Here is a 6,766-nt window from a genome sequence, read left to right as displayed (position 1 = left end):
AGTTGTCAAGGAACACCTTTGTTAGGCTTAGCTTCCTTTAACAACTCTTTTGAGATAATTAGAAAACCCTGAAAGGCTTAGTTTCTAAAATCTCATTTGAAAGCATCCAACACTGAATGTCTTATGATGGCCCGAAGGTCTTATCATCTTGCTCGAAAGGCTTACAGATGACCCGAAGGATTTAAGTATCATGCTCGAAAGACTTACAGATGGCCCAAAGGACTTACGAATCAAAAAACCCTTGAAAGCTTAGTTTTTAGTTGTCAAGGAACACCTTTGTTAGGCTTAGCTTCCTTTAACAACTCTTTTGAGATAATTAGAAAACCCTGAAAGGCTTAGTTTCTAAAATCTCATTTGAAAGCATCCAACTGAATGTCTTAGATGGCCCGAAGGTCTTATCATCTTGCTCGAAAGGCTTACAGATGACCCGAAGGATTTAAGTATCATGCTCGAAAGACTTACAGATGGCCCAAAGGACTTACGAATCAAAAACCCTTGAAAGCTTAGTTTTTTAGTTGTCAAGGAACCTTTGTTAGGCTTAGCTTCCTTTAACAACTCTTTTGAGATAATTAGAAACCCTGAAAGGCTTAGTTTCTAAAATCTTTTGAAAGCATCCAACACTGAATGTCTTATGATGGCCCGAAGGTCTTATCATCTTGCTCGAAAGGTTACAGATACCCGAAAGATTTAAGTATCATGCTCGAAAGACTTACAGATGGCCCAAAGGACTTACGAATCAAAAACCCTTGAGTTTCGTTTCTTAGTTGTCAAGGAACACTTTGTTAGGCTTAGCTTCCTTTACAATCTTTTGAGATAATTAGGAAACCCTGAAAGGCTTAGTTTCTAAAATCTCATTTGAAAGCATCCAACACTGAATGTCTTATGGATGGCCGAAGGTCTTATCATCTTGCTCGAAAGGCTTACAGATGACCCGAAGGATTTAAGTATCATGCTCGAAAGACTTACAGATGGCCCAAAGGACTTACGAATCAAAAAACCCTTCAGTTTCTTAGTTGTCAAGGAACCCTTTGTTAGGCTTAGCTTCCTTAACAACTCTTTTGAGATAATTAGGAAACTCTGAAAGGCTTAGTTTCTAAAATCTCATTTGAAAGCATCCAACACTGAATGTCTTATGGATGGCCGAAGGTCTTATCATCTTGCTCGAAAGGCTTACAAGACCCGAAGATTTAAGTATCATGCTCGAAAGACTTACAGATGGCCCAAAGGACTTACGAATCAAAAACCCTTGAGTTCGTTTCTTAGTTGTCAAGGAACCCCTTTGTTAGGCTTAGCTTCCTTTAACAACTCTTTTGAGATAATTAGAAACCCTGAAAGGCTTAGTTTCTAAAATCTCATTTGAAAGCATCCAACATGAATGTCTTATGATGGCCCGAAGGTCTTATCATCTTGCTCGAAAGGCTTACAGATGACCCGAAGGATTTAAGTATCATGCTCGAAAGACTTACAGATGGCCCAAAGGACTTACGAATCAAAAAACCCTTGAAAGCTTAGTTTTTTAGTTGTCAAGGAACACCTTTGTTAGGCTTAGCTTCCTTTAACAACTCTTTTGAGATAATTAAAAACCCTGAAAGGCTTAGTTTCTAAAATCTCATTTGAAAGCATCCAACACTGAATGTCTTATGATGGCCCGAAGGTCTTATCATCTTGCTCGAAAGGTTACAGATGACCCGAAAGATTTAAGTATCATGCTCGAAAGACTTACAGATGCCAAAGGACTTACGAATCAAAAAACCCTTGAAAGCTTTTTCTTAGTTGTCAAGGAACCCCTTTGTTAGGCTTAGCTTCCTTTAACAACTCTTTTGAGATAATTAGAAACCCTGAAAGGCTTAGTTTCTAAAATCATTTGAAAGCATCCAACACTGAATGTCTTATGGATGGCCGAAGGTCTTATCATCTTGCTCGAAAGGCTTACAATGACCCGAAGGATTTAAGTATCATGCTCGAAAGACTTACAGATGGCCCAAAGGACTTACGAATCAAAAAACCCTTGAAAGTTAGTTTTTTAGTTGTAAGGAACCTTTGTTAGGCTTAGCTTCCTTTAACAACTCTTTGAGATAATTAGAAACCCCTGAAAGGCTTAGTTTCTAAAATCTCATTTGAAAGCATCCAACACTGAATGTCTTATAGATGGCCCGAAGGTCTTATCATCTTGCTCGAAAGGATTACAGATGACCCGAAAGATTTAAGTATCATGCTCGAAAGACTTACAGATGGCCCAAAGGACTTACGAATCAAAAAACCCTGAGTTTTTCTTAGTTGTCAAGGAACACTTTGTTAGGCTTAGCTTCTTTAACAACTCTTTTGAGATAATTAGAAACCCCTGAAAGGCTTAGTTTCTAAAATCTCATTTGAAAGCATCCAACACTGAATGTCTTATGGATGGCCCGAAGGTCTTATCATCTTGCTCGAAAGGCTTACAGATGACCCGAAGATTTAAGTATCATGCTCGAAAGACTTACAGATGGCCCAAAGGACTTACGAATCAAAAAACCCTTGAAAGTTAGTTTTAGTTGTCAAGGAACCTTTTTTAGGCTTAGCTTCCTTTAACAACTCTTTTGAGATAATTAGAAAACCCCTGAAAGGCTTAGTTTCTAAAATCTCATTTGAAAGCATCCAACACTGAATGTCTTATAGATGGCCCGAAGGTCTTATCATCTTGCTCGAAAGTTACAGATGACCCGAAGATTTAAGTATCATGCTCGAAAGACTTACAGATGGGCCCAAAGGACTTACGAATCAAAAACCCTTGACAGTTTCGTTTTTAGTTGTCAAGAACTTTGTTAGGCTTAGCTTCCTTTAACAACTCTTTTGAGATAATTAGAAACCCCTGAAAGGCTTAGTTTCTAAAATCTCATTTGAAAGCATCCAACATGAATGTCTTATGGATGGCCGAAGGTCTTATCATCTTGCTCGAAAGCTTACAGATGACCCAAAAGATTTAAGTATCATGCTCGAAAGACTTACAGATGGCCCAAAGGACTTACGAATCAAAAACCCTTGAGTTTCGTTTCTTAGTTGTCAAGGAACCCCTTTGTTAGGCTTAGCTTCCTTTAACAACTCTTTTGAGATAATTAGGAAACCCCTGAAAGGCTTAGTTTTAAAATCTCATTTGAAAGCATCCAACACTGAATGTCTTATGATGGCCCGAAGGTCTTATCATCTTGCTCGAAAGGCTTACAGATGACCCGAAGGATTTAAGTATCATGTTCGAAAGACTTACAGATGGCCCAAAGGACTTACAATCAAAAACCCTTGAAAGTTAGTTTTTTAGTTGTCAGGAACACCTTTGTTAGGCTTAGCTTCCTTTAACAACTCTTTTGAGATAATTAGAAAACCCCTGAAAGGCTTAGTTTCTAAAATCTTATTTGAATGCATCCAACACTGAATGTCTTATAGATGGCCCGAAGGTCTTATCATCTTGCTCGAAAGGTTTACAGATGACCCGAAAGATTTAAGTATCATGAAAGACTTACAGATGGCCCAAAGGACTTACGAATAAAAAAACCCTTGACAGTTTCGTTTCTTAGTTGTCAAGGAATCACTTTGTTAGGCTTAGCTTCCTTTAGCAACTCTTTTGAGATATTAGGAAACCCCTGAAAGGCTTAGTTTCTAAAATCATTTGAAAGCATCCAACACTGAATGTCTTATGGATGGCCCCAAGGTCTTATCATCTTGTTCGAAAGGCTTACAGATGACCCGAAGAATTTAAGTATCATGCTCGAAAGACTTACAGATGGCCCAAAGGACTTACGAATCAAAAAACCCTTGAAAGCTTAGTTTTTTAGTTGTCAAGGAACCTTTGTTAGGCTTAGCTTCCTTTAACAACTCTTTTGAGATAATTAGAAAACCCCTGAAAGGCTTAGTTTCTAAAATCTCATTTGAAGCATCCAACACTGAATGTCTTATGATGGCCCGAAGGTCTATCATCTTGCTCGAAAACAGATGACCCGAAGATTTAAGTATCATGAAAGACTTACAGATGCCCAAAGGACTTACGAATCAAAAAACCCTTGAAAGTTCGTTTCTTAGTTGTCAAGGAACACTTTGTTAGGCTTAGCTTCCTTTAACAACTCTTTTGAGATAATTAGGAAACCCTGAAAGGCTTAGTTTCTAAAATCTCATTTGAAAGCATCCAACACTGAATGTCTTATGGATAGGCCAAAGGTCTTATCATCTTGCTCGAAAGGCTTATAGATGACCCGAAGGATTTTAGTATCACGCTCGAAAGACTTACAGATGGCCCAAAGGACTTAGGAATCAAAAAACCCTTCAACGCTTAGTTTCTTAGTTGTCAAGAACCCTTTGTTAGGCTTAGCTTCCTTTAACAACTCTTTTGAGATAATTAGGAAACCTGAAAGGCTTAGTTTCTAAAATCTCATTTGAAAGCATCCAACACTGAATGTCTTATGGATGGCCGAAGTCTTATCATCTTGCTCGAAAGGCTTACAGATGACCCAAAAGATTTAAGTATCATGCTCGAAAGACTTACAGATGGCCCAAAGGACTTACGAATCAAAAAACCCTTGAGTTTTTTCTTAGTTGTCAAGGAACCCTTTGTTAGGCTTAGCTTCCTTTAACAACTCTTTTGAGATAATTAGAAACCCCTGAAAGGCTTAGTTTTAAAATCTCATTTGAAAGCATCCAACCTGAATGTCTTATGAATGGCCCGAAGGTCTTATCATCTTGCTCGAAAGGCTTACAGATGACCCAAAGGATTTAAGTATCATGCTCGAAAGACTTACAGATGGCCCAAAGGACTTACGAATCAAAAAACCCTTGAAAGCTTAGTTTTTTAGTTGTCAAGGAACACCTTTGTTAGGATTAGCTTCCTTTAACAACTCTTTTGAGATAATTAGAAAACCCCTGAAAGGCTTAGTTTCTAAAATCTCATTTGAAAGCATCCAACACTGAATGTCTTATAGATGGCCCGAAGGTCTTATCATCTTGCTCGAAAGGTTTACAGATGACCCGAAAGATTTAAGTATCATGCTCGAAAGACTTACAGATGGCCCAAAGGACTTACGAATCAAAAAACCCTTGAAAGCTTCGTTTCTTAGTTGTCAAGGAACCCTTTGTTAGGCTTAGCTTCCTTTAACAACTCTTTTGAGATAATTAGAAAACCCCTGAAAGGCTTAGTTTCTAAAACCTCATTTGAAAGCATCCAACACTGAATGTCTTATGGATGGCCCGAAGGTCTTATCATCTTGCTCAAAAGGTTTACAGATAACCCGAAGATTTAAGTATCATGCTCGAAAGACTTACAGATGGCCCAAAGGACTTACGAATCAAAAAACCCTTGAAAGCTTCATTTTTTAGTTGTCAAGGAACCCCTTTGTTAGGCTTAGCTTCCTTTAACAACTCTTTTGAGATAATTAGAAAACCCCTGAAAGGCTTAGTTTCTAAAATCTCATTTGAAAGCATCCAACACTGAATGTCTTATGGATGGCCCGAAGGTCTTATCATCTTGCTCGAAAGGCTTACAGATGACCCGAAGGATTTAAGTATCATGCTCGAAAGACTTACAGATGGCCCAAAGGACTTACGAATCAAAAACCCTTGAAAGCTTAGTTTTTAGTTGTCAAGGAACCTTTGTTAGGCTTAGCTTCCTTTAACAACTCTTTTGAGATAATTAGAAAACCCCTGAAAGGCTTAGTTTCTAAAATCTCATTTGAAGCATCCAACACTGAATGTCTTATAGATGGCCCGAAGGTCTTATCATCTTGCTCGAAAGGCTTACAGATGACCCGAAGGATTTAAGTATCATGCTGAAAGACTTACAGATGGCCCAAAGGACTTACGAATCAAAAAACCTTGAAAGTTTTTTTTAGTTGTCAAGGAACACCTTTGTTAGGCTTAGCTTCCTTTAACAACTCTTTTAGATAATTAGAAACCCCTGAAAGGCTTAGTTTCTAAAATCTCATTTGAAAGCATCCAACACTGAATGTCTTATGATGGCCCGAAGGTCTTATCATCTTGCTCGAAAGGTTTACAGATGACCGAAGGATTTAAGTATCATGAAAGACTTACAGATGGCCCAAAGGACTTACGAATGAAAAACCCTTGACAGTTTCGTTTCTTAGTTGTCAAGGAACACTTTGTTAGGCTTAGCTTCCTTTAACAACTCTTTTGAGATAATTAGAAACCCCTGAAAGGCTTAGTTTCTAAAATCTCATTTGAAAACATCCAACACTGAATGTCTTATGGATGGCCCGAAGGTCTTATCATCTTTCTCGAAAGGCTTAGATGACCGAAGGATTTAGTATCATGCTCGAAAGACTTACAGATGGCCCAAAGGACTTACGAATCAAAAACCCTTCAAAGCTTATTTCTTAGTTGTCAAGAACCCCTTTGTTAGGCTTAGCTTCCTTTAACAACTCTTTTGAGATAATTAGGAAACCTAAAGGCTTAGTTTCTAAAATCTCATTTGAAAGCATCCAACACTGAATGTCTTATGGATGGCCGAAGGTCTTATCATCTTGCTCGAAAGGCTTACAGAAGACCCGAAGATTTAAGTATCATGCTCGAAAGACTTACAGATGGCCCAAAGGACTTACGAATCAAAAACCTGAGTTCGTTTCTTAGTTGTCAAGGAACCCCTTTGTTAGGCTTAGCTTCCTTTAACAACTCTTTTGAGATAATTAGGAAACCCTAAAGGCTTAGTTTCTAAAATCTCATTTGAAAGCATCCAACACTGAATGTCTTATGATGGCCCGAAGCTTATCATCTTGCTCGAAAGGCTTACAGA

Source organism: Hibiscus syriacus, unplaced genomic scaffold (genome assembly GCF_006381635.1).
Source record: "Hibiscus syriacus cultivar Baekdansim isolate YM2019G1 unplaced genomic scaffold, ASM638163v2 tig00110029_pilon, whole genome shotgun sequence".
Taxonomy (NCBI): Eukaryota; Viridiplantae; Streptophyta; class Magnoliopsida; order Malvales; family Malvaceae; genus Hibiscus; species Hibiscus syriacus.
Note: the sequence above shows the minus strand (reverse complement) of the source record.